Here is a 27,287-nt window from a genome sequence, read left to right as displayed (position 1 = left end):
CTCCTTCCCAAATTCCATGGACTTGAATCTGAAAGTCCATATTTACATTTGAAAGAGTTCGATGAGATAATAGCTACATTATGTTTTCCTAATGTATCTGAGGATACAATTAGGCTGAAACTCTTTCCTTTTTCCTTAAAAGAGAAAGCTAAGACGTGGTTACATTCACTGCGTCCTAGATCCATTGGCACATGGAACGATATGCAGAGGGAATTCATAAAAAAATTCTTCCCACATCATAAAACGATTACTCTCAGAAAAGCAATTATGAACTTTGCCCAAAAGGAAGATGAAACATTCTTCCAATGTTGGGAAAGGTTCAAAGATTTGGTCAGTTCATGCCCACAACACGGATTTGAAACGTGGCGCATTACAAATTTTTTTTACGATGGACTGACATCTTCCATGCGCCAAATGGTCGAGACAATGTGTAATGGAGAGTTCATTAATAAGGATGTCGACGAGGTATGGGACTACCTCGACAGTTTGGCTGAAAAAACACAATCTTGGGACTATTACCCAAAGTCGAACACCACGTCTAGGCCGACTCAATTAAAGGAGAAAGGTGGATTATATCTCTTGAAAGAAGAGGATGATCTCAAGTGTAAAGTGACTACGCTCATAAGGAAAGTTGAGGCCATGGAAGGAAAGAAGGATAAGGTCAATGAAATTGTTTGCGGCATCTGTGATTGCAACATTCACACAACTGAAAACTGTCCTACAATACCTGCCTTTCGAGGAGTGTTGAATGAACAAGCCAATGCCGTAAATAACTATCAAAGACCTTTTTCTGGACCTAACTCCAACACATACAATCCTGGCTGGAAAAATCATCCAAACTTTAGTTGGAGGAATGGACAAACGGCGACTCCTCCAGGTTTCTTCAATCAAAATCCAAATCAAGTGAAACCTCAAGAGGAACCGGTTCAAAATCCCATACAAGAGTTGGCTCAGGCAATGCGGGGAATCACAGATTTTATGCAAAAGATAGATTCTCGTATGACGGTTATAGAAAAGGGGATGCTTCCTGCACAACCTCTCCCCAATCCTAAACCGCAATACGAGAATAATGATCCCAGCTCTTCAAATCAGATGGGACATGCTAAATCCATCACCACTCTTAGGAGTGGGAAGATCATTGATAAAACTCTTCCGGTTAGGCCCGAAAAGCCTCAAGAACCAAAAGAGGACAACAATGATGGATCCAGTGATGCCCCACAAAAAGTAGAACCGGAACTTCTAGAGAAGCCAGTTGCTCCATTCCCCCAACGGTTGGTTTCACCAAAACCTCTCTCTAACTCTCAGGATATCCTAGAGGTGTTGAAACAGGTGAAAGTCAACATTCCTCTACTTGATGTCGTTAAACAGATACCTTCATATGCCAAATTCCTAAAAGACTTATGCACGACCAAGCGACGAAAAATTATTCAAAAGAAAATCTTCTTGACTGAGAAAGTGAGTGCCATCCTGAAGCAAGACGTGCCGCAGAAATTCAAGGATCCCGGTAGCCCAACCATATCATGTGTAATCGGGAACCATCGAATTGATCACGCACTTCTTGACTTAGGAGCGAGCGTCAATTTGATTCCCTACTCGGTATACAAACAGTTAGGTTTGGGTGAATTAAAACCCACCCTAACCACACTACAACTTGCTGATCGCTCTGTTCGTGTACCAAGAGGGATAATTGAGGATATGTTGGTCCAAGTTGACAGATTTTACTACCCTGTAGACTTTATCATCCTGGACACTGAACCCATCAATAACATGAGCACTCAGATTCCTGTCATTCTTGGTCGCCCATTCCTTGCCACGTCAAATGCAATTATCAATTGCAGGAATGGTATCATGACTATGTCTTTTGGAAATTTGACATTGGAGTCAAACATTTTTTTCAATAACGGCAGCAATTCAGAGGATGATGACGATTTCCACGATATTAACATGATTGACTCTTTCGTGGAAGATATGATACCTCTGACCTTATCCTCCGACCATCTAGAGACGTGCCTGGCCCACTCCCATGATTTTGATGATGACATGATTAGGGAGACGTGCGCCTTGCTTGATACTGCACCGGTACTTGAAGTTAACCGATGGAGGCCACAATTTGAAGAATTACCACAAACTGATGTAGTGCCTCTGCCGTCTAACCTCAAGCCGCCGAACCTTGACCTAAAACCTTTGCCCTCTGATTTGAAATATGCATATTTGGGTCAAGATGAGACATACCCGGTGGTGATCTCTGCCCACCTGGAGAAAGAACAGGAGAGTATGCTTATATCTACTCTCATTGAGCATAAAGGAGCCCTAGGATGGACGATAGCGGATCTCAAGGGAATCGATCCCTCGATTTGTACTCACCGCATATATCTTGAGGATAATGCAAAAACCGCTCGGCAACCACAACGTAGACTAAATCCAAACATGAAGGAAGTGGTTAAAGCCGAGGTTCTTAAACTATTGGATGTGGGTATTATATACCCTATATCTGATAGTCAATGGGTGAGTCCAACTCAAGTGGTCCCTAAGAAGTCCGGAATCACCATCGTAGCCAATGCTAATAATGAACTCGTGCCAACTAGAGTCACTCTTGGTTGGAGAATGTGCATTGACTACGGAAGTTGAATACCGTCACGAGGAAAGACCACTTTCCTTTACCATTCATTGATCAGATCCTGGAAAGGTTAGCTGGTCATTCCTATTACAGTTTCCTTGATGGGTATTCAGGCTACAACGAGATAGAGATAGCCCCGAAGACCAGGAAAAGACCACATTTACATGTCCCTACGGCACCTTTGCCTATCGAAGGATGCCATTCGGACTATGTAATGCCCCTGCCACCTTTCAGCGATGTATGCTTAGTATCTTTTCTGATATGGTAGGGCAATATCTAGAGGTCTTCATGGACGATTTCTTTGTTTACGGTCCATCTTTCAGCAAGTGCTTGGAAAGTCTTAAATGTGTGCTGAAAAGATGTGAAGAAAAGAACTTGGTACTTAATTGGGAGAAGTGCCATTTCATGGTTCAGAAGGGAATTGTCCTTGGGCATATCATCTCGTCCAAGGGAATCGAGGTAGATAAGGCAAAAATCGATCTTATCTCTAACCTACCTCCACCCAAGAACATCAGAGACGTGCGATCCTTCTTAGGACACGCGGGATTTTACAGGCGATTCATAAAGGACTTTAGTCTTCTTTCTCGTCCTTTATGTAATCTTCTTCAAAAGGATGTTCCGTACGAGTGGACTGAGCAGTGCCAGGAAGCTTTCACCAAGCTTAAAGGCACGTTAACCACTGCACCTATCATGCAGCCACCCGACTGGAGCCTTCCTTTTGAGCTTATGTGCGACGCTTCTGATTATGCTCTTGGGGCGGTCCTAGGCCAGAGAAAAGATAAGAAGCCCTACGTCATTCATTACGCGAGTAGGACTCTAAATCCTGCCCAGGTGAACTACTCGACTACGGAAAAGGAACTCTTAGCTGTAGTGTTCGCCTTGGACAAATTTAGGTCCTACTTGATCGGATCCAAGATCATTATCTATACAGATCATGCGGCACTGAAGTATCTTCTTTCTAAGAATGATTCTAAGCCCCGCTTGATACGATGGATCCTTCTACTCCAAGAATTTGATTTGGAAATTAAAGATAAAAAGGGAGTAGAGAACGTAGTGGCCGATCACCTTTCTCGCCTTAATACCTCTGATTCCCTTGAGGCGACCCATATCAATGATATGTTCCCTGATGAACAACTGTTCAGAGTCTCCCATTCACCTTGGTTCGCTGATATTGCTAATTATCTTGCTACAGGTGCCATACCGACACAGTGGACTGCGCAAGATAAGAAGAAATTCTTCACCGAGGTGCGCAACTTTTTCTGGGATGATCCTTACTTATTTAAATATTGCCCAGACCAAATTCTAAGGAGATGTGTACCAGACGATGAGCATCAGAGCGTCATCTCCTTCTGTCACTCACAGGCCTGTGGTGGTCACTTTTCTGCTAAAAAGACCACGGCCAAGATTCTGCAGTGTGGCTTTTCTTGGCCCACTATGTTCAGGGGACACTCATGAGTTTTACAAAGCTTGTGAGCGTTGTCGGAAATTGGGAGCATTGTCCCATCGAAATATGATGCCTTTGAATCCCATCCTTATCATTGAAGCATTTGATTGCTGGGGCATCGATTTCATGGGACCATTCCCCCAATCGTTTGGAAATCTGTATATTTTGCTCGCCGTGGATTATGTCACTAAATGGGTTGAAGCGATTCCGTGTCGAAAGAATGACCATCGCACGGTCATTAAATTCCTGAAAGAGAACATCCTTTCTCGATTCGGAACGCCTCGAGCCATCATTAGTGATGGAGGCTTACACTTTTGTAATAGACCATTCGAGAGCTTAATGAAGAAATACGGTATCTCTCATAAGGTGAGCACCCCATACCATCCACAGACAAGTGGACAAGCTGAGATTTCCAATAAGGAGATCAAACACATTTTGGAGAAAACGGTTAACCCAGATCGTAAGGATTGGTCAATCCGATTGACCGATGCCTTATGGGCATACCGTACTGCATTTAAAACTCCTATTGGAATGTCTCCCTTTAGACTTGTCTATGGGAAGGCTTGTCACTTGCCTGTGGAGCTGGAACATAAAGCGTACTGGGCGATCAAAAATCTTAATTTCAATCTGGACAACGCTGGCTCGCTACGCAAACTTCAATTAAATGAACTTGAAGAAATCCGGAACGATGCGTACGATAATGCGAGAATTTACAAGGACAAGATGAAGGCGTTTCATGATTAACATATTCTACGAAAATCATTCACGCCAGGCCAAAAAGTCCTTTTGTATAATTCTCGATTACATCTCTTTCCGGGTAAGCTTCGATCTCGTTGGACCGGCCCTTACATTGTTGTTACTGCTTATCCTCATGGGGCCGTCGAGATAAGAGATCCCGACAATGGCAAGGAGTTTAAAGTAAATGGACATCGTTTAAAGCCATTTATCGAGAAATTTGATTCAGAGGACATGTCCATGCCTCTGACTGATCCTGTTTACCAGGACTGATCTCCTAGTCTGATGGAGGTATAGGTAGGTTTATCGCTTTCATAGGATTATGGTAGTTGCTTTGGTCTGGCTGAAGACGTTAAACTTAGCGCTCCTGGGAGGCAACCCAGCCTTTCAACTTATTTCATTTTCCTAGCAAGTTCAATGTTTGTGGGTAACATTACTGCAAACCCTCACGAGACTACAACTCGTCCACTAGGGGTAACATAGGGGTTTAAAGGCTTGTTGCATGCGCTAAATGCAATCGAGAGCACCTGCGAAAGTGGTATAGGTAGGATTTTATTTTTGTTAGTTTTGTGTTACTTTCTCTCTCGTGCTGACCGGATTCCATGCTGCGATCTCTTGGAAAGTCTCTCACGATTCATCATCAAGGTACTATCTTCCCTTCACTTTTTCTTTACTTTTGTTGTTCTATGCGCATTCCATACTCATATCCTTTACATTGAGGACAATGTAGCTTTTAAGTTGCGGGTGGGAGATTAGGTTACCTAATCAGTATTTTCTTGAGCAAAAATTGTGAAAATTTTTAAATTTTCTCTGGACTTTCTGGTGAATTCAAAGTGATTGGACGACCATCTTTGATTTAGAATTATAGGATATGGAATGTTGGTGATTTACTGCTCGTGGATTCAGTTGCTCGTTAGATTTCACAGTTAAGTTTAATTATTAATCCATGATTAGAAGTTGTAAACATTGATTGAGTCATGATTTCACATGTCACATCTCGCTTACTCATTAAGATTTCAGTTTGAAACTGAAAGGTTAATTTGGTGATCAGTAAGCATAGAAGGAACCAACTTGAACAATTGCCCGTCAAGATCAATTAAAAGGAAGAGATACCGTTGAAAAGGTTAGGCAAAGAATCTTTACTATAGGTTTGCTCCCTATAAGTGTGGAACTCAATGTTTAGGATTATTTCTAATTAAGGGACTAATACTTTGAATGAAGTTTATCGTGTGTTTGAGTCTAGGAGAGAGTAAGGCCCAACATTCATGAATTGTTAAATTCTGAATATCTAGATTGTTTTCCAAAATCACTCGAGTTCATAGAAATTCTCCTGTAATTCTCAACTTATTTTTCGCATATTTTGCTCGGGACTAGCAAAATGCTGGTTGGGGGTTGTGTTGAGGGTCAAATATTGCATATCAGACCCATTTATTGCATGGATTTACAAGCATGACACCATTTAATAGCCTAATTTAATTGAATTTGTGATGCAGGGCGTCTTCATGAGCTTGGACTGGGAAAGGACACTAAAAAGCATGGATTTACCGATCTGATGACACTAAAGCATGGGACGGACTCCAGAAGACCAAGAGCGACGAAATTATACACCAGGGGTCCGCAGAAATCGAGGAATTGAAACTCAAACGGCCTGAAAGTCAGCCAGAATGCAAGATCACTGGGTTTCCATCATCTGTTTGGCTCGAAACTTTATACATGGCCCGAGGGCCAAAAACTAACCGTACACGTCAAATTTCAGCCATTGGATCCTCATGGAAGTAGCTGAACTGACAAATCAGTCCATAAAACCCTGATTTGGGGCCCACCCGCTGTCCGGATACTTTTCAACTTCGGTTCCCACGGTTCAAATCAAATGGGGAACAAGATGGATGGTGTGGATTTTTCATAATCATCATAGTGGTCCCCACTTAAGCAGAGTGTACATAGTACACCATTGCACTAGCTGTGCACGGTAACAAAAAGAAGCTGAAATCGTCTCTGACCGAGACTCTTTCCAAGAAAAAAACGGAGAGCCCGTTTTTCATTCCAGCGTCCGTGAAACGGACGGACGCTATCCCTCCGTTTTTGAGTAGTGGGCCCTACTGATAGTCCATATGGATAATCCACACTGTTCATTCACTCCAGAATGTAGGCGTGACCCTATCCTAGGTGACGGAATCCCGAAAGACAACGGAGATATGATTTCAGCCGTTAAAATGAAAGATAGACGGTGCAACGAAACTATCCGTGGGCCACACCTAATTTGATCCGAAACCAGCCATTCCCACCTATTTTTCCGTTGTGCGTTCAGTAAACGGAGTGGATTTTTCAACCGTCACTTAACAGGGGCCCACTGACTCTCACAGCGCAAGGCATTACATGCTCTGCTTCGCAAACCGAGCTGCGATCCATCCAGGTGGGCCACCCTCGTTGATCGGATGGCCAATCCAGACCTTCTATCTTGTTCACACCCAAAAAACCGTCCATAGGGACGTCTTGATTTACGTCGTCTGTGGATGCCCGGAGGTCCGGTCGCTGCCATGATATCCGATTTTATCTACTTTTACTCTGCGAGAAGAAAATTCCGCCGATTCCGTTTTTTCTCGCTGCGTAAAGACTAACCCGCGGGAGTGTACTGGCCATAGATCCTCAAGGCAGGACCATCAGATAGTGATCAAAATCCACCTAGAATCTCAGCAGCTGGATGAGGTTGGTAGGACTCAAATTTCTAGATCAGATTGAGGCCGATCCATCATTCTCATGACTATCCAGATAGCTGCGCAAGAAGTTCTCCGGTTTTGTTGCTGCGAAAGGTGTTGTGTGCGCGGCCTGTCTGCGTAACAGCATCGCACTACGTCCGATTTACACGGACTCCAGCAACCCTGATGCACTGGCAGCCGACCTCACCACTATTATAAAAAAAAGAGAGAGAGGGGAGTTGCGGGTGTGCACGGCTTGGGAGAAAGACAGGGACGTGGGGAGTTGCTGCTGTGCACGGCTTGGAAGAAAACGGGGCTGCTGCTGCTGCTGTGCACGGTCTGAGAGCTAGAGAGAGAAGCTTTTTTCTTCCTTTACTTTACTTCCTTGTTTTCTTTCTTCTTCTTCTTCTTCTTCTTCTTCTTCTTCTTTTTCTTTTAATTAGAATTTAGCCCGCATCATGACGGGCTAAACCTCTTAGCTAGGGCTAAGAGGTGAAGCTTGTAGTGAGATGGGAGACTCTGATTGCTGGGTTAATTATTTAATCGTGAATTGAACTTGATTATGGTTTAATTGTTAAGGGAATGTTTGTAGTTTTTAATGGTCTATTGTGACTGAAATTACAATGGGTCTGTGATAGCTTTGAGCACGTTCCTTTTCTCCTTTTCATGTTTATGAAGTCAGGAAGCCCTATTGTTCACCATCGTCTCATGGGCATGGTCGGATGACGGTACTATGCCTAACTTTCATGGCATGTTGATTGATTGGTAATTAGATTAATTCTGTTGTTTGCTTTCTCTCCTGGGCAAGGTTTGGTGATGGAATCCATTCTAATTCATACACCTTTCATCTCTTGAAAACCAGATCAAGTAAGTTCAGTTTGATTTCCATGATTCCTGATGCAGGAAAAAGATCTCCCTGATCTCTACGAGTGGATCCTCTGAATCCCTAGTTTTCCTTCCTTTGAATTACTTAAAGTCTTAGATAATTCTTCCACAATTATTCTATTTGGTTTAGATCACATCTTAGTCTAGTTCTAGTTCTACTTGGTTTCAGATAACGTACAGGTATCAGTCCCTGTGGATTCGACCTCGGTCTTACCGAGTTTATTACTACATCACAACCCTATACTTGGGGAGTGAACATTATTTTCTTAAATTTCTCTATTTTGAAGTTTTGTAGCTAAAAATCTTTGTTTTTTTCCAACCGAACTATAGGAGATTCAGGCAAAAAGAGGTCTTCAGAACTCTGTATTTCTAGCTATAAGCAGAGTTTGAATTTTTTTTCTGTGGAAAATAGCATTTTTTTTAAATTTTTTTTTCAGACTTACAATTCCTTTTCCCTTTTGAAACAGGCACTGGCAATGAAGAGGTGGAGTACAAGCCTCTCCCTGGTGGTTTAAGCAATGGTACTAAAAAAGAGACTAGGGCATCTGGAGATGCAGAGGTGAGTTTATGTTGTTAGTTGTATTCCCATCTATCTAAGCTGTTGGAGTAATTTCTTGTAACCATCCCAAGTCCCAGTTCTTAAGAATGTTTACTGGAATGACCTCATCCTTCTTGTCTCTGTCTGGATTGCATTCCTTGCACTACAGATTGCCAAAGTGAGAGCTCTACTATGCCTCATTTTCATGTTCAAGTGCGGTAGATTTTCCTATATTGTGTTTGTTAGAACATGAGCAAACCGATCAGTAGCTTGACTTGTTTGATGTAACATTACACGGCAACCTGTCCGATAGCATACTGGGTTTTGAACTTATTGCAGGTACGATCTTACTCTGATCCTTGGTTTACACACATTTTGAACTTACTGAGATGTGGTTACAAAATTTAAGTACAATAGTTATTTGATTTACAAGAATGACACTATTTACATTTGGGACAACAGATAGGAATGTTATCTCTTTACAGTTAGTTTACAAGAATATGTTATAGTCTGTTTTCCATAATTTTTTAGTACTTGGGCTCCATTCAACTCAACCTGCATATTTTCTAACCGAGCAACTCAAAGAGTTTTTAAGATTACTTTGATAAGAGATGAATGCTCCTGAGAAGCCTGGTTTTTAATGTGTTGGAGTATCAAATGTCTGTCTATTGATATCTCTCAGATCCTAGTTGTTGTTGGGGTGTCTCTACGTGAGGTAGTTAGCTTATACAAAGGTAGAAGAGTAATCGCATCCAAGGGAGATGAAGGGACAAACTGGAAAGTCTATCAGTTGGTTCTTTACTACTGCGGTGTATTAGTGGGATAGTGGGTGGACTGATTGGTTTAGGTGGAGGCTTTATTACGGGTCCTCTTTTCTTGGAGCTGGGAATGCCTCCTCAGGTGCACACATCATCCTCCAGATTTCACTACATTATATTGCTCATGTTAATTGCTTTTTCCTTCAAACTAGTCATCTTTTAGCTCTGAATCTTCCCCCTCGGACCTGCAATACATTTTATTCATGTTATAGCTTTGCTGTTTTCAAAAGTCAAATCAGTATTTTTCATTCATTCTTTGTCCTGAAAGGTTGCCTCATTGAGATCATAGTTCTAAAACTCACTGATTCAACTTGAAACCAATAGCCCATGTTATGAGGGGGAAAAACCAATGGCCCATGTTCTATATATGTGTGTGGCCCGTTGGACGAATGGTAAGAAATAGTGATCAATGGCTAATATTGTATTTACACATGTGGCCTATCTTATGGATGGATGATTGATTTTGGTCTAGGGTATGCTTATTGTGCGTCCTACCTAACGAATGGCCCAGATCTCACACACGTGCAACAAAGTCACCCTGTCCATCAGCATGTGAGTGAGTGCACTGAGCATTCAGTGGTGTTGGAATAAGAGTGAGCAGAAGTATCAATGTACCTATTTCTCTATGGCCACGTTTGGATATACAATCAAAGTTGAATGATGAAGGTCGAAAAAGGTGAGTATGGAACTAGAAATTTTAAAATAACTATCAAACAAGTGCTTGGAGTACCATGGTTCAAACCATCACAATGTAGATAGGATATGGGCATTGCAGATACAATGTGATGTTATAACTTTACACAGTTCAATGAATGACATTTAATTGTTATTACATTTTTTCAGAAAATCATTGTGGTATTTTATAGTTATTTGCTACAAAATCACCTGGAAAAAGAATCTTATAATTTTAGTACAGAAACTTGCGCCAAGTATTCCTTGCATATATCTTTCTCCATGGTGCTCCTACTTTGAAATTAGTAGTGAGTCTAATTTCACAATGCAAATTCTATTTGTAGTTCCAATGTTTGCAGGCATGTCAGCAAAACCAAGGATTATATTGAGGATGGTTATCTGAATCTATGCTCAGCACCAAATTCTCTGTATGAAGTATGCTTTTCTAGGACCAAGGCTTCATGACACCCACAACCAATCAGCTAAAGTTCATTATTTTTTTAACATATGTTGCATCTTTTAGCAATTGACTGCATCTTTTAGCAGTTTTATTTTTCTGTTTAGGAACCTCACGGATTGCGTGGTAGTCTATTTGTCAAGGGCAATTCTTCCAAACTGGTTAGGTGTCAGTTTGTTATACTTTTCCCTGGTGTTCTTTCCAGATCAGTTTAAAAGGTAATTGTTGTTGTGGTTTTTATCATCATCATCTTTGTTGTTTATTATTAATTTATATTTTATTGTTATTATTATTGTTGGAGTTTGAGTACTCTTTTAGCAAGGAATTGAGAACTCAACTATTTCATAAAGAGTTTGTGCATGTGGTGACCATGATTCAGTGCTCCAAATCATTGATCTGATGGGCCCTCATGAAGGGACCATGCAGTAAGAATCTCCCAATTTTGAAGATCCTAGCTATTGAATGTTTGATCCTTCCACTGAATCTCAACTTTTGGTGTATTTCTAAACCAGCTATTTTTAGGCCAACAGTTGAAAAGGTTAGGATTGTGCCATTGAAGAGATTTTTCAATCCTGATGAGAACCATCAAAACAATGGTGTTGTCAAAACGAAATACATTCGTTTCTTGTCGAAATAAACAGCGGTTCATTATCATCTAAATGGGTGACACTTGCGCTTGTTGCACAGGATTTTATGGGTAAAACGCCCCATAATAGGGAATTGATTTGGGTTTGTTTTGGATTTTTGGGTTTTTAATTCCAATTGCACAATCCAATGCAATAGTTTCATTTAGGTTTTTTTTTTTTTTTTCACAATGCAATAGTATCTTGGGGCATCCTATCCACTCAACAAGATGGGCCACGTGTATTGCAACCATATTTTTTATTTCCGCAGCTATGCCAGTTCTGAAATTTCTTATTGTGATTGGTGTTGGGTCATATCTCACATTTGAACAATGTGAGTTTGTAACTAACTTCTGTTTTCTCCTATTGCAGAATTGGTTAGCCAATGGATGTGCAGTCTAGGCTAATGTTTCCTCACAGGTAAGCATGTCTTTTCACCATTGCTACTTCAGAACGATACATACCTGTATCATTTGATAGTATGTCTGTTTATAGTCTCCAATTTTCAGCACTTGCTCAGTTGCAGGTACCTCCCAATGCAATTCTTGACTATCTTTATTGATTTGAAAGGCCAGCTCAGTTTAATGCTTTTCGTTATTTTTAATTATTTTTATAACCCTCGTTTTGCTGTGTGACTTTTCATTATTGTTAATTATTTTTAACAGTTCTTTGTTTGTTTTAGGTTGTTGCAGCTTCATCTTCCCATGAATCAATACATTTTTTCTTTTTCTTTTTGATGGGCAATAACAACATGGATGGGGAATAGATCAAGTTCTGCATATCATCACAAGGGGAAAATGAACATATCATTTTAGACTTTTAGTTGATGCATTATCTAGGCTCCTTGATACAATGAGGGAATTAGGTCCACGGAGAATCATCACGGGTGTTACTTTTATATTCTTTGATAATTACTTTGATCTTATTTGTCTACAAAATCTTACCTCTTTGATAATTTTTTATGTTAATTATGACTTCTAAGTGGTACCTGATATCATTGGCATTTGCAAGTGTGAAACACCCAGTTGGCTTCACATAGCAAGTTCCACTAACTCAACCACTGTCACATATGTTGTAGGCTGTGGCTGGTAAAGGTCATGAAACTCATCAACTAGAAGGCAGCAACAAGGAGTTATTCGATGATAGGGAAGAGTGCCGAGAAGCGTTGCAATATGTTGATGAGCTTCATCAAGCTAGGATAGACACAAGCGAATTTCCATGGCGGTAAGTTGATCATCAGTCTTACTTAGAGTATTAATTGTGCTTACTAAGCCAAATTTCATTACAAAAACCACTTTTTTCCTTCACAACATCACTTCATAGATTGGGATTTTAATTACCTGGCGGGTTCTATATCATATTCATGGTGTGATCACCTTCTATAAGGTATTAGCTCATAGGGTTAGGATTTCATGGCCTATTCTTATAAGTTACTTGTTCAGCGATCTTACTTCCCAAACTCATAAAGCATTAGTTAATGATTTCTATTCATGTACAGGTTTGAAGAGCAAGAGGCTCCTGGTTCAAGGGCATTCTTTACAGAGATTATTGCCTTAATATCGGATATTAATTTTTCGAAGGATGGCCCATTGTAAATTAATTGTTGTAAATATATATAAATTTTATTATAAAGTTGTACTATATTTTGTTAATATTAATTTTTAATTGTACTTAATATTCTTTGGGTTTTAAATATAAAAAAAAATGTATAGCTTTTATTGGCCATTTCTAAATAATGAAAAATACCGTTCCTAAAATAAGGGAACATTAAGAACTGTTCCTAAAATTTAAAATCTGACCGTTGGAAAAATTAAGAACGGTTTAAAACCGTTCCTAAAATTCCATTTCTAAAATTAGACATGGTACCCAAAACAGTTCTGAACCGTTCCTGATTTTCTGCGATGCCTCATTTAGGAACGGTTTATAACCATTCCTGAAGCATTTAGGAATGGTTATAAACTATTCCTAAATGATGATTTTGGTGTAGTGACAGTATCTCCACCCTGGTGACTGACCTTGCTCGTACAAAATATGTGTTTGCAGTTGTCATTAAAGAAGAATTGAATGACTTTTACCAAGTTTCTAAGGCGCATATAAATTATATTTAAGTTATAATCCCTTTATCCTTTAGTAGATCATGTAAGCCAATTCTCTTCCATAAGGAATGATTTGAATTGAAGGTATTCAACAGGAAATTCCTCAAGGTATGATAGTGTATATATTCTAAATAAGCTTAAGATTGTCAAAAAGTATGAAGGACATCATCATGCTCTGGGCAGATATAACATCACAAGAATATAGAATATAGAGAGCAAGGTCACAAGAAAGAGATCGAGACCCCTCAATGTGTTCCGTGAAGAATATAGATATTCCAGAGACTAACAATCATCATCTTAACCAGTTTGGCTTCTGCATCTAAAACTACAGATACCCACAGCTCCTTTCTGCTATCCCAATTCTCAAGCCCAAAAATAAATTCAGCCCACAAATGTATTTCTTGCAATATTTCAAAATCTGAATGATATTTGTCACACTGCTGTTAGTAACATTGTTTTCTAATATGTGCCACCAAAAAATTGGATATGGGCTACCTTGTAGTTCTATTTGCCATTGAATTGTTTTTACTCCATGTTTTATATTTACTTGATATGGATTTATTGATAGTTTTTAGCAATGATTATTGTATTTTTTTTTAATATTGTGGTACCAATTCCCTACTTGAATTGTTAGGATTACCTTCACTCCAACCATCCAGCATTAAAGCATCACAACAGTTATTGGACTGTGTCTGCAAGTCAAGCTGATGCACTGTTTCCCTCCACATTTCAAGGTCAGTTAGTGCACCTAATCCTATCTTGACGGGGTTAAGATTTCATCATCTACTGCAAGGTTGAACTTGGAAGAAGCCCGTTTATACTGTCACCTTCTTTTTGAGGAATAACAAAGCTTAATAACCGGTACTTATCTGTGGTTTAATATGTCATCAATTAATCCATGTTATAATGTTTTTGTCAAAGGTATTCTATTTTTCCATTTGTATCTAAATGTGAATTCTTTTCTTGCTTTCTTTGTCATTTTGTCATTTTCTTAGTTCCCATTTCAATTTCTAAAAAATCATCTTTTAGTTGATGATTCGTAATTACCTTGAATTAGCACCATTTATCCTGCTGAGATTTGTTTTTTCCTTTTATCATGCTCAATCTATTTAGACTCAAACTGTCCTTGTAGGTGTTGTAATATATTGATTTTAAATATATTTTAATAATAAAAATATTATATAATATATACAAAAAGGGTTTGCAAAATACCTTTTTCATGGGTTTTGGGAATAATCCCATATTGGAAAATGAGGAGAAGAATTTTTGGTTTAAATGTGGAGAGTGGAGTATTATAATATTTACTAACATGGTCCAAGGAGTATGGAACTTGCGCACTCACGATCGAGCACGGTCTCAGTCTCGGTCATGGGCACGAGCTTGGTGCGAGGGCGTGGGCATGTGAGGCAGTTTGACTGTAGAGGCACATGAGGCAGTGTGGCTAGTGGCGCACTTTGCACTTCGCACGTCCACATCGTGTTGCAACCTTACTCGAGACGTGTGCGAGTTGCGGTGTGACTAAGAGGCTAAGGTAGATGGATGGCTGGAAGACTAGAGGACTAAATGAGAGTCCCTCTAAATATATAGAGGCTAGAAAAGAGTTTTTGTAGAGAAGTGTAACTGCACATTACTAACCATGCAGAAACTGCTGCATGTGGCTAGCCGAATAGCTAGAAACGACTAGCCACTGTCTCGCAATAGTCAGCATGAAACAGCTGTTATGGCTCATGCACAACAGCCAGAAACTGCTAATAATGGCTAGTTTCTCCAACTGCTAGAAAAATAATCAATGAGATTTATTTCCCTGGACCATAACCTCCAGCCCCCAATGCCTTTATAAGCAGGGCCTAGATGGGTTTCCAATACATATGAACAGACTCCAGTAGAACCCATATGAACCAGAGCTACTCCTCTCCTATAGACCAGAAATTCCAGCAACAAAGTAAGGTTCAACTAAACTATAGCCTGAAGATTAGACCAATAGTGTAGTGTAGAACGGTTCATTTGAACCATTAACTGAAGGCCAAACCAGTGCAGTGGTCTAATTCACATTCTTCTTCTCTCTTTTCTGGGATTTTCCTTCTAATTTCTGCCAGATAATGTGTAACAGAGTTCCATTGGTGGGCCTTTGTGTTTGCTGAATGCAGACCCACACTAGGCTCTTCGTATCCTAAAAGCAATTTTCCTGTAACCTTACAGCATACTCAATGTATTTGAGTAGGGGCAAATAACGCTTTAAGGATAGCATTTCATACGTGCTTTAGCCTGTCCTTATATTAGATCCATTTGGATTTTTCAGTTTCTATATTTTACAAAAAAAAATCATTATTTCTGTATTTTTCTCAACAATCTTAAAGCATTATTTCTGATTGAAGCCGATAGTGTATCATCTATCAAATTGATGAATCAAGACTTGATTCATCTTAATCGGTTCGATGGAACCAATTTTACTAGATGGCAAGACAAACTCAAGTTTCTTCTGACAGCGCTAAAGATCTATTATATTTTAGATCCTACTCTGCAACCACTACCTGAAGCATCCGACAAAGACACACCTGAACAAGTTGTTGCCCTCACCAAACGAGTTGAAGGTGAACTTCTATGTTGTGGACACATTCTAAACACGCTCTCCAATAGGCTGTACGATCTGTATACACAAACGTCATCAGTAAAAGAAATCTGAACCACTCTGGAGTTCAAATATAAGGCTGAAGAAGAAGGTACCAATAAGTTTCTGATTAGTAGGTATTTCGACTATAATATGGTAGATAACAAACCACTACTAGCCCAGATCTAAGAACTGCAGCTAATAGTAAACAAAATCAATGCCATTAAGATTGATATTCCTGAATCATTCCAAGTCAGGGCTATTATTACTAAATTGCCACCGATGTGAAAAGACTAAAAAAGAAGTTGCTACATAAGACTGAGGACTACACACTGGAACAAATCCAGAAACATCTCAGAATTGAGAAAGAATCTCGTAACCACGATAAAAAGAATGACAACGGGAATTCCTCATCCAACGTGCACGCAGTAGAAAATACTAATAATAAGAATCCCGAGAAGGACAATTCCCTGAAACCTAATAAAGGAAAATTCAAGAAAAATACTCAAAAGAAGAACGGAAAGTTCAAAGGCCCATGCCATGTCTTTGGAAAAAATGGGCACTATGCTCAAGTCTGCCAATATTACAAATCTAAAAAAGAAGCAAGTGTAGGTAAAGAAGGTAATATTGTGGCTATGATCACTGAGGTGAACACCATCCAAGGAAAGTTTTCAGGTTGGTGGTATGATACTGCCACTACCATACATGTGTGCTACGATAGATCAACCTTCAAAACCTATGAGGAATTGACCGATGGTCAAGAAGTCCAAATGGATAATGAAGTCCGATTGAAGGTTGTCAGTAAAGGAACCGTCGAACTGATATTCACCTCTGGGAAAAAAGTGATCCTGACAAATGTCCTACACGTCCTAGACATGAGGTGAAACCTAGTTTCTGAGGATCTTCTAGGAAAACCAGGAATAAGGGTGGTGTTTGAGTCAGGAAAACTAATTCTTTCTAAGAATGAGAATTTTGTCAGAAAGGGATACACCTGTAACGGTATGGTCAAGTTTTCTTTGAATAAAAGTAGCACTTCTACGTATATGGTTGAATCCATTGGACTGTGGCATGATAGACTTGCCCATATAGGGTATAGTACCTTGAAGTTCATAGCTAAGAATAGTTTAATCTCACACACAGAAAATGAAACCAATAAGTCTGAAGTGTGCATACAATCTAAAATGATGAAGAAACCTTTTCCTAGTGTCAAAAGATCATCTCAAGTATTGGATCTTATGCACAGTGATATCTGTGAGTTAAACGACATTCTTACTCATGGAGGTAAAAGGTATTTGATAACTTTTATTGATGATTACTCTAGAGATGTGTATGTGTACCTATTAAAGAGCAAAGATGAAGCGTTGAACATGTTTAAGGTATATAAAGCAGAAGTAGAAAATCAACTAAACAAGAAGATAAAAGTTTTTCGTAGTAATAGAGGAAGAGAATACTTCTCTAATGAGTTCGATAACTTCTGTGAAGAATATGGACTAATACATCAATGTACTGGGCCATACACACATCAACAAAATGAAATAGAAGAAAGGAAGAATAGAACATTAGTGGAGATGGTCAACTCAATGCTAATTAGAGCGAAGTTGCCACTAAGTCTATGGGGTGAGGCATTGCTTTCAACATGTCATATATTAAACAGAATTCTGTCTAAAAAATATAAAACATCTCCATATGAAACATGAAAAGGTAGAAAACTTAACCTAGGATATCTTAAAGTGTGGGGGTGTCTTGCATATTGCGAAATTTCTGATCCAAAAAGAACTAAGTTAGGACCTAGAGTTATTAAGTGCGCCTTCATAGGGTATGCACAAAACAGTAAAGCTTCTAGACTTCTAGATCTAAAGTCTAATTCCATAATAGAATCTGGAGATATTGAGTTCTTTGAGAACTCACTATCCCTAGAGTCAAAGGATAATAAAGTCTAAACTCCTGATAGAGAACCAGATAGTACAGCTCCACAAGTAGTGGAAGCTCCTATTGAACTTCATAGAAGTCAAAGGACAAGAATAGAGAAGAGTCTAGAAGATGAATATATAAACTTACATCATATCTTTTTTCATCTTGTAAAAGGAGATAGAGAAAATATTATAAAAAAAATATATATAGTAATGACTATAGAAGTGATCTTAAAACGTATAAAGAGGCTGTATCCTCTAGAGACTTAGCTTTCTGAAAAGAAGCTATTAATGATGAAATGAAATCCATAATGTTAAATCAAACATGAGAACTAGTAAATTTACCTCCAGGTTCTAGACACATAGGTTGCAAGTGGGTATTTAGAAAGAAATATCACATTGATGAGACTATCCAAACCTTTAAAACTCGACTAGTAGCTAAGAGTTTTAGACAAAAAGAAGGGATATATTATTTTGACACATATTCTCCTGTAGCTAGGATAACATCTATTAGAATATTATTTGCGCTAGCTTCCATACATCATCTTCACATCCACTAAATGGATATAAAGACCGCATTTCTGAATGGTGACTTCAATGAGGTGGTATACATAGAACAACCTGAAGGATTCGTTCTATCAGGAAATAAAAATAAAGTATGTAGATTAATTAAATCTTTGTATGGATTAAAATAAGCACCAAAATAATGACATGAGAAGTTTGATTTCAAAATACTATCTCATGGTTTCATGCATAATGTAGCTAATAAATGCATATATTCTAAAGTAAATGGTAACTATATAATTATTATTTGTTTATATATTAATGATATGTTAATTAATAGTAATAAAATAGAAGGTGTGACTAAAACAAAGAGATTTTTATCTTCCGTATTCAAAATGAAAGATCTTGGACAAGTTGATACCATCCTAGGTATTAAAGTTATAAAATATTGTGGGGATTATGATTTGTGTCAATCTTATTATATTAAGAAGATGTTAAGCAAGTTTAACCATCTAAATATAAAAGAAGCAAAAACCCCATTTGATCCAAGTATCAAGTTGGAAGAACATTTCTACAATTGGAATATGCGAGTGCTATAGGAAGTCTTATGTATGTTATGCAATGCACTAGACCTGATAACGCATATGCTGTGAGTAAACTTAGTAGGTTTACTAGTAACTCCGGTACTAAACACTGGAATGCAATTAATAGAGTCCTTGGCTACTTAAAAGTAACTAAAGACATAGGATTATTTTGTTTAGAGTTTCCTGCCGTATTAGAAGGATATACTGATGCGAGCTGGATATCGGATGTGGGGGACAACAAATCTACTACAGGATAGGTATTCACCTTAGGAGGTGTAGCTTTATCTTGGGAATTCAAGAAATAAACCTGTATAATGCACTCGACTATGGAGTCTGAATTTATAGCCCTGACTGCAACATGCAAAGAGGCTGAGTGGCTAAGAGATCTTTTATTAGAAATTCCTTTCTGTATAAAGCCTATATCGGATATGTCACTACATTATGATAGTGAATCCACATTAGCTAGAGCCTATAGCAGCACATATAATGGTAAGTCTAGACATATAAGTCTTTGACATGATTATATCAGACAATTGATTCAGGATGAAATCATTACTATTTCCTATGTGAAATCAAGAAATAACCTAGCGGACCCTTTTACCAAACCTCTACTAAGAGAGGTAGTAAAGGCAACATCTAGAGGGATGGGGTTGAAACTTTTCAACCAAAGTTTCACTAGTTATGGTAACCCAACTTAAAATCAGAAAATCTCTAATTTTAGGTTTAATGGGTAAAAACAAGATACTGAAATGTGAAAAGTTTTAGTACTAAATTATTTAAGACCTCATCCATAATAGATAAGTGTTGAGCGTTACGAAAGAGGATTGAGTCTTAGAACTCTTAATGAAATCCAGTCTAAAAGATAAGTATTTTATAGTAACGAAGACACTGGAAGGATTTCACCTATATGAACGTAGAGATGGTGCCGTCTCTCATGAGAGTTGAGTTTTTTCTCAGGATCGTTCACAAAATTGGATAAGCACATGACCATTAATTGTGCTGAGCAAGATTGTGGGAACTCTAATTAACACATAGTGAATATGCGTGTGGTTTCTCTAGCTCTGTTATCTAAGAATAACTGGTTCAATGTTACGACTACCAGTCATTTTGATAGAGCTCTGAGATACACTAAGGGAAGATTCAAATCGAAAGATATCTTTCTTTATGCATAAAAGCTGTTTAATCTGGCAGAAATATTTTTTCTGAAAAAATATATTTTAAAAATCAAGTGGGGGATTGTTGTAATATATTGATTTTAAATATATTTTAATAATAAAAATATTATTAATATATACAAAAAGGGTTTACAAAATACCTTTTTCATGGCTTTTGGGAATAATCCCACATTAGAAATGGAGAAGAAGAATTTTTGGTTTAAATGTGCAGAGTGGAGTATTTAATATTTACCCACATGGTCTAAGTAGTATGCAACTTGCGTGTTCTAGTGCGTAGTACTGGAACACCCGCGCGTGCGCTCGCGCTCGGGCACGGGCTCGTGCTCGGGCTTAGTCTCGGTCATGGTCATGGGCACGAGCTCGGTGTGATGGCGTGGACACATGAGGCAGTGTGGCTATAGAGGCTCTAGTGGCACAATTTGCACTTCGCATGTCCACATCATGTCGCAGAGGGTCGCTCCTTCGTGACCTTACGCGAACCGGTGCGTGACATGTGTGAGTTGCGGTGCGACTAAGAGGATGGCTGGAAGACTTGAGGACTGAATGAGAGTCCCTCTGAATATATAGAGGCTGGAAAAGAGATGTTGCAAAGAAGTGTAATTGCTCATTACTAACCATGCAGAAACTGCTGCATGTGGCTAGCCTAACAGCTAGAAATGGCTAGCCACTGTCTCACAACAGTCAGCATGCAGCAGCTGTTATGGCTCATGCACAATAGCCAGAAATTGCTAATAACGGCTAGTTTCTCCAACAGTTAGAAAAATAATCAATAAGATTTATTTCCCTGGACCATTACCCCCAGCCACCAATGCCTATATAAGTAGGGCTTGGATGAGTTTTCAATCTATCTCAACACACTCCAGCAGAAACCATACGAACCAGAGCCACTCCTCTCTTACAGACTAGAAATTCCAGCAACAAAGCAAGGTTCAACTGAACTATTGCCTGAAGATTAGACCAACAGTGTGGTGTAGAACAGTTTATCTGAACCATTAGCTGAAGACCAAGCCAGTGCAGTGGTCTAATTCACATTCTTCTTCTCTCTTCTCTGGGATTTTCGTTTTAATTTCTTCCAGATACCGTGTAACAGAGTTCCATTGGTGGGCCTTCGTGTTTGCTGAACGCAGACCCACACCAGGCTCATCGTATCCTAGAAACAATTTACCTATAACCTTACGGCATACTCAATTTATTTGAGTAGGGGAAAATAATGCTTTAAGGACATCGTTTCATACGTGCTTCAACCTGTCCTTATATCAGATCCATTTGAATTTTTTGGTTTCTATATTTTACAGAAAAAAATCATTATTTTTATATTTTTCTCAATAGTAGGGAATCTTTTGGAGAATTAAATTCCATCGTGGGGGCAAAAGCTAATCATTCCTGTAAGCTAAATCTCATCCTGTGCACCTTGTACTAATTTATCTTTACTTTTCATGGTTGCTTAAATGCTGTTGAATTAAGTTTGACAATCAGGCTTCTACCCATGTTTTCATGTCTGTACACATTAGAAGTCCTCACACAAACTATTTTAAACCTCGATGTGATGATCAGGTGTCATTTGATCAGGCATGGTACTATTTCTTTTAGATTCGGATCAAACTATCTATCTTCTTAGTTTCTCTCAACAAATTGTGAAGAGAATAAAAGCTTATTAGTTATATATATATATATATATATATATAGGTTTTTATAATTTTTTTTGATACATAGGTTTTTATATTATTAATTCTAACATATTGGCATGTGTGCGGGTCTTGCTTTCTAGACATTTGAATCTAGTAATCATGACTAGGGAATTAATCATTCCATCATCACTTTATTTTCTCCTCAAGGTTTTGTTACTCTTTTCATCAACCTTCATCATTGTTTCCTTAATGAAGTAAACAAAATTTTTTGTGAATGTTGGCTGAAAGAAAGGAGCTGAGTTTGTCACTCTTTTCTCAATGTTGAAACAGAGTTTTTCTCACTCTTTTTATAAAGGAGGATGACATGTTATAGGGTGAGAGAAACCAACACAATCACAAAAAAAGGAATGATTTCTGATATGGGTTTTGTTTTTCATTAGATTAATGAAAGTTTTTCGACCTTTTCTTTGATGGCTTTTCTTTATAGGATCATACTAAGGACTCTCATGTGCAAAGAAGTAGATATTCCTTTCTTCTCTTGCTTCTTTCATCTATTCTCATTTTCTTTTGTTGTTGAAGGATGTTCTTTAATGGAAGGTTATAGGAGAAACAGTAAAATAGGTGAAACCAGGGGTCAGCATGCATCAAAGGAAGGCAATGATGTCCCACCATTCTGACGCTTTCATCACATTACCGGGTTCTATTCTTCTTCTCTCAATAACCCATTTAATCAGATTCTTAAAGCTTTCAGGTTTTCTTATTTCCTTTCCTATTTCAGATGGGTATGGAACCTTAGAAGAGCTCTTGGAAGTCATCACATGGGCTCATCTAGGAATCCATGTTAAACCCGTAAGCAATCTCTACTAACAGAAAATCACATACACCCAACATAGAAGTACTTGTATCTTAAAGATGGGATATCTGTATGTATGTGTAGGTGGGTCTTCTTAATGTGGACGGTTACTACAACTCCCTTTTTTACTTTTATCGACAAAACTATGGACGATGGATTCATTAAGCCTTATCAGCGCCACATAATCATGTCCGCACCAAACCCCAAAGAGTTGGTGTAGAAGCTAAAGTTTGTGGTGCCCTCTTTTATATTCCTCTAAAAGGCATGTTAGGGTCTCCTTTGTATTTTGTCTTGATTGGGTTTTTTTTTTTGTTTTTTTTATATAAGAATCAAGCCTGTCCATGATGGTGTTGAATTGAACCTGAGATGGTAGATGGAGCAAGGGGTTCTAATACTTCCTTGCTTACCGAATTTGCACGATAGGATTAGGTACAACCGCTTAACTTAGCGGCTCCTCACGTGTCTCGTTACTGTACGTAGCAGCTCATCACCAATATCCCTTGATCCAAATTTAGATATCACCCGATTATCTCACCAATCAACAATTCTAAAGGTACGACATGATACCTAAATGTATGAGGATCAACTCGATATGGGTCATCATCCAAACACCAAGTATGATCACTTAGTTCTGGGGTGCGGGCTTGTCACATAAGATGAATTCACCACAAAGGAAAGGTCTCGTCACCCAATTTCATTTATACCTGGGGAATGATACTCTGGCATGGAACCATTGGCGGAGTAATTTGATGGGAGCTCTTCAAATAACAATCTCTCATTTCCATCAGTGCTCACTGTTCACTACGGGGAGGCTCGTCACTCTAACATAGGCCGACAGCTCAGACATGGTGTCCCATACCACCATGCCCGACTCATGAGTCTTAGTGGGATCGTATCATATAAACAGTTATGAATGGACTCATCAACTGGGAATGAGTATCTTAGATTCTATTTGTCCTTTGTTGTCCTTTGTTATACATTGTGAACACACATGGTCAGTTGACTATTAGGCTAATTCGATTGATTTGGAGAACTCTGGCACAACCGGTGTTAGGTGCAAACATCTCGTGTAGTCGAGCTACTGTCAGTCATCCATGTTCAACCTGAGTCGATCGAACAAGCCTAGGGTGGCCGGCCTAACTCAGGCCACCTCTTGGTTCAGGTGATTTACTGACTGACCCAACATCATAAGCAATCCTAAACATTGCCAAGGACTAATAATTCATCCAACAATCATAATAAGATTTCATATGAAGCCTAAATTTAACAACGCAATCACTCAAGCATTTTGTTGAACATGTGAGCATTAATGACACATAATCGCATAGGCATTTGATCGAACATGTGAGCATTAACAACACAATATAATCACATAGGCATTTCATCGAACATGTAAGCATCAATAGAACAACATATTCAATCATTTATGCATTTTATCAAACATGTGAGCATCCACAAATAAGAAATAACGCATGTTGCGATCAAATTGAAATGTGAACGTGTTAACATACACCAACCTATCTACAAACAACAAAATCATTAATTGGAACCCTTAATGGTTGATAAATGGAAACCTATGAATAATGGTCTGCATCATAAAGGGTTTTACATAACTTAATCGTGCTTAGGGTTAGTGCTTTTAGGAGAAATCATCAATTCCTATACAAAAACCAATAACCATATGAGATTCATAGAATGTATCCTCAAAAAACTTAGGTTGGGAAGTAGGGTTTGTTTCTTACCTACCAATTGCGAGTGGGATGGATTCAGTTGAGGAGAATGGTTGAGGCTAGGGCTTAATCAAAGAGAACTCATCAAGAACACTCCAAGATCTCCCTCCTCTTTCTCTCTTTATCTTCTCTTTCTCTCTTTCTCTCTTTATTTCTAGGGTAAAATCGTATGGGGATAGGGGGTGTGGAATGAAATGGTATTTATGTGCCAGATGTTGCACAAATGGCCCCAATGACTCTTTATTCATTATACTAACCATAGAGGGAGTTGTTTCCAACCAATAGGACCCACTGGGAGGTGTGTGGGTTAATCTAAACCATGTGATAGGTGTCCCACTAGGCAATCTACATTTGGACACAGCCATTCGATGATCAGATGTGGCGATCAACTGGGAAGACCCTAACTTAGATTGACGGTCACCGATGATCAATCGTGGCTGTGGTTATACTGATATGTGTAAAGAACTATCTTTAGTCGATACCCCAAATTTGGCCATGAACTGACGATCTGAAAGTTACAACTTCGCGAAAGAGCATTAGGCCAATTTCACTTAAATTTCAGGTTTTCACTTAAGGCATTCACACATCTCATGCACTTAGCTTGTGGGTCCAAGTTGCGCAATTCGAGATACGACCTTAGCTCGATGTCTCGCGATGGACGTCAAACCCACTAATATGAATGTCTTTCTATAGTCTTGGGTTTAATGGCTCATTAACGAGCGGTCTAGAGATTGTTTGGATAATTAGAGCATTTCTGGAATGAATTGAGTATCCAAATTTCTTGTGTGCAATGATTTGGGTTTGCAATAGGTAAGTTGATAGTATGCATATTCGTAACTAGCGAAAATGACCATTCATTCATAATCACCCTAAACCATTGGTTCTCATGCTAGATGAGTAATTGAGTCAATTTGACTTATTAATTAAGATCTGACCCCTAATCATCTCGGCTTTAGGTAGATCTTTATTTAATAATGGTTGTCATGATTAGTCAGTGATAGGTCAATTAGATTTGGACCCTACGTAACAAATTATGAGGCTAAGCCCGATGTTTAAGTGATCAGACGGATTCGTTGACTTCCTATGGTTGATTAATCAGATTTGTATGGTTCTCTATTAGTACCAACCACGTATAGGCTCACATCGAGCGTCAAGGGTCAATAAGTGACAATGTAGGCTAGTTATATTGAAAATTTTCAAGGATTTTTGGAAATTCAAAATAGTGAAAATACAAGACGTTATAAAAGATAACCTAGAGATAATGGTTTGCACCTTTAAGAAGGAATTTTTGATTTTGAGCTCCTAGGATTAGAGATTTGGGGAAAAATGATCCCTACACCAATTTCAAAGTAACTAGGTGAAATTCATGCAATTCAACATAGAAAAACCTAGGTTGGGAAGTAGAGTTCATTCCTTACCTCTTGATCATAAGTGGGATGGATTCGGTGGAGGGGAATGTCGAGGCTAGGGCTTGATCAAAGGGAATCCATCAAGAACACTTCAAGATCTCTCTCACAAGATCTCCCTCCTTCTCTTTTTCTCTCTTTCACACTTTCTTTCTGTAACGCCCTGAAATTCAGGAGTCGAGCATAACTCAGCTCCCGAGTTTCAAAACATCACTTATGAAACACGTCCTAATTACTCTTGTTAATGCAAGGATGTATGTAGAAATGATGCATGCTCTCGCCTGCACTCCCTCAGCGTCTTCATCTTACGGTACGCATGACAACCTCCCGCAGTGCCCACGACACTAAAGCACATGCAATGCGATGGTGAACATGATTACCAAATTGTTATTAGTCCTTTTCATACAGCAGGATTGGGAAGCTAAGGTACCTTCCTCATATCAATTCCCAAACGGTGATCCATTCTAGGGTCGTCAGTCCTAGACAATCTCATACGATCATATGGTTCTAGGTCACTGCAAAGGGCTCGTCACCAATCAATGCATGCCTATCATACCTTAGTTACTACCCCAAGGCTCGTCGCCTTAATGCAGTATCAAGGTATGCTCGAGGTCACTACAAAGGGCTCGTCACCAATCAATGTAGGGCGACAGCACGAATATACGGTCTCATACCACCATAATCGGCTCACAAGTCTGGTGTGCTCACTGGTCACTACGGGGAGGCTCGTCACCCCAGCGTAGGCTGACAGCTTGACCACGGTGTCTCATACCACCATGTCCGGCTCATGAGTCTTAGCGGATCTAGGTACAATGGTTAACGGAATTTCATTGATAAGTTTGGTACCCTAGATTCAAACAATAATGTCCATACATGGTGCACATCCACCGGAACAATCGGGTTACTTGACGAACTCGACTAATACGAGCACACGTTGAGTTGAACAACATAGAGTGCCAAACACTCCGTGTGGCCAAACCACTGCCGACAACCCTAATGCGATCGCGTTCGTCCAACACGTCTTACGTGGCGAAAACAACCACAGCCACAAATTCAAGCTCGTTACCGATTTCCTGGACTATTTCATAGTCCCAAATACCTTCAATAATAATAGATGTTCACACTAACAATTTAGAACAGTAAAGGAACAACAATTCTAATCATACAGTATGTGAGTATTTGATGAATATCAACTTAACATGGATTTACCCATAATTAGTGCTTAAATTTAAATAACAAAGAATGTAAATTGCATGTAGAAAATCATACACACCAATAAGATAGTTGAGAATCTCTTCTCAACGCCCC

General features: G+C 38.9%; 1 long non-coding RNA gene and 1 other non-coding gene across 3 annotated transcripts; one reads left to right on the top strand and one right to left on the bottom strand.

Annotated features, from left to right (window-relative positions):
* Window positions 1-249: 249 nt before the first annotated feature.
* On the bottom strand, window positions 250-356 carry LOC131247701 (small nucleolar RNA R71). Its single transcript, XR_009171973.1, has one exon. It is a non-coding gene; the product is annotated as a small nucleolar RNA R71 (small nucleolar RNA).
* An 8,829-nt stretch (window positions 357-9,185) lies between these two features.
* On the top strand, window positions 9,186-13,220 carry LOC131246051 (uncharacterized). 2 transcript variants are annotated; one of them, XR_009171126.1, is made up of 5 exons: window positions 9,186-9,254; window positions 9,683-11,080; window positions 12,168-12,371; window positions 12,564-12,709; window positions 12,984-13,219. It is a non-coding gene; the product is annotated as an uncharacterized LOC131246051 (long non-coding RNA). The 2 variants fall into 2 exon arrangements; XR_009171125.1 differs by lacking the exon at window positions 9,186-9,254 and having other exon boundaries at window positions 9,271-11,080; window positions 12,984-13,220.
* The last annotated feature ends 14,067 nt before the right edge of the window (window positions 13,221-27,287 follow it).

This window comes from Magnolia sinica, chromosome 5 (assembly GCF_029962835.1).
Source record: "Magnolia sinica isolate HGM2019 chromosome 5, MsV1, whole genome shotgun sequence".
Lineage (NCBI taxonomy): Eukaryota > Viridiplantae > Streptophyta > Magnoliopsida > Magnoliales > Magnoliaceae > Magnolia > Magnolia sinica.
Note: the sequence above shows the minus strand (reverse complement) of the source record. Positions and strands in the feature narration are given on the sequence as shown.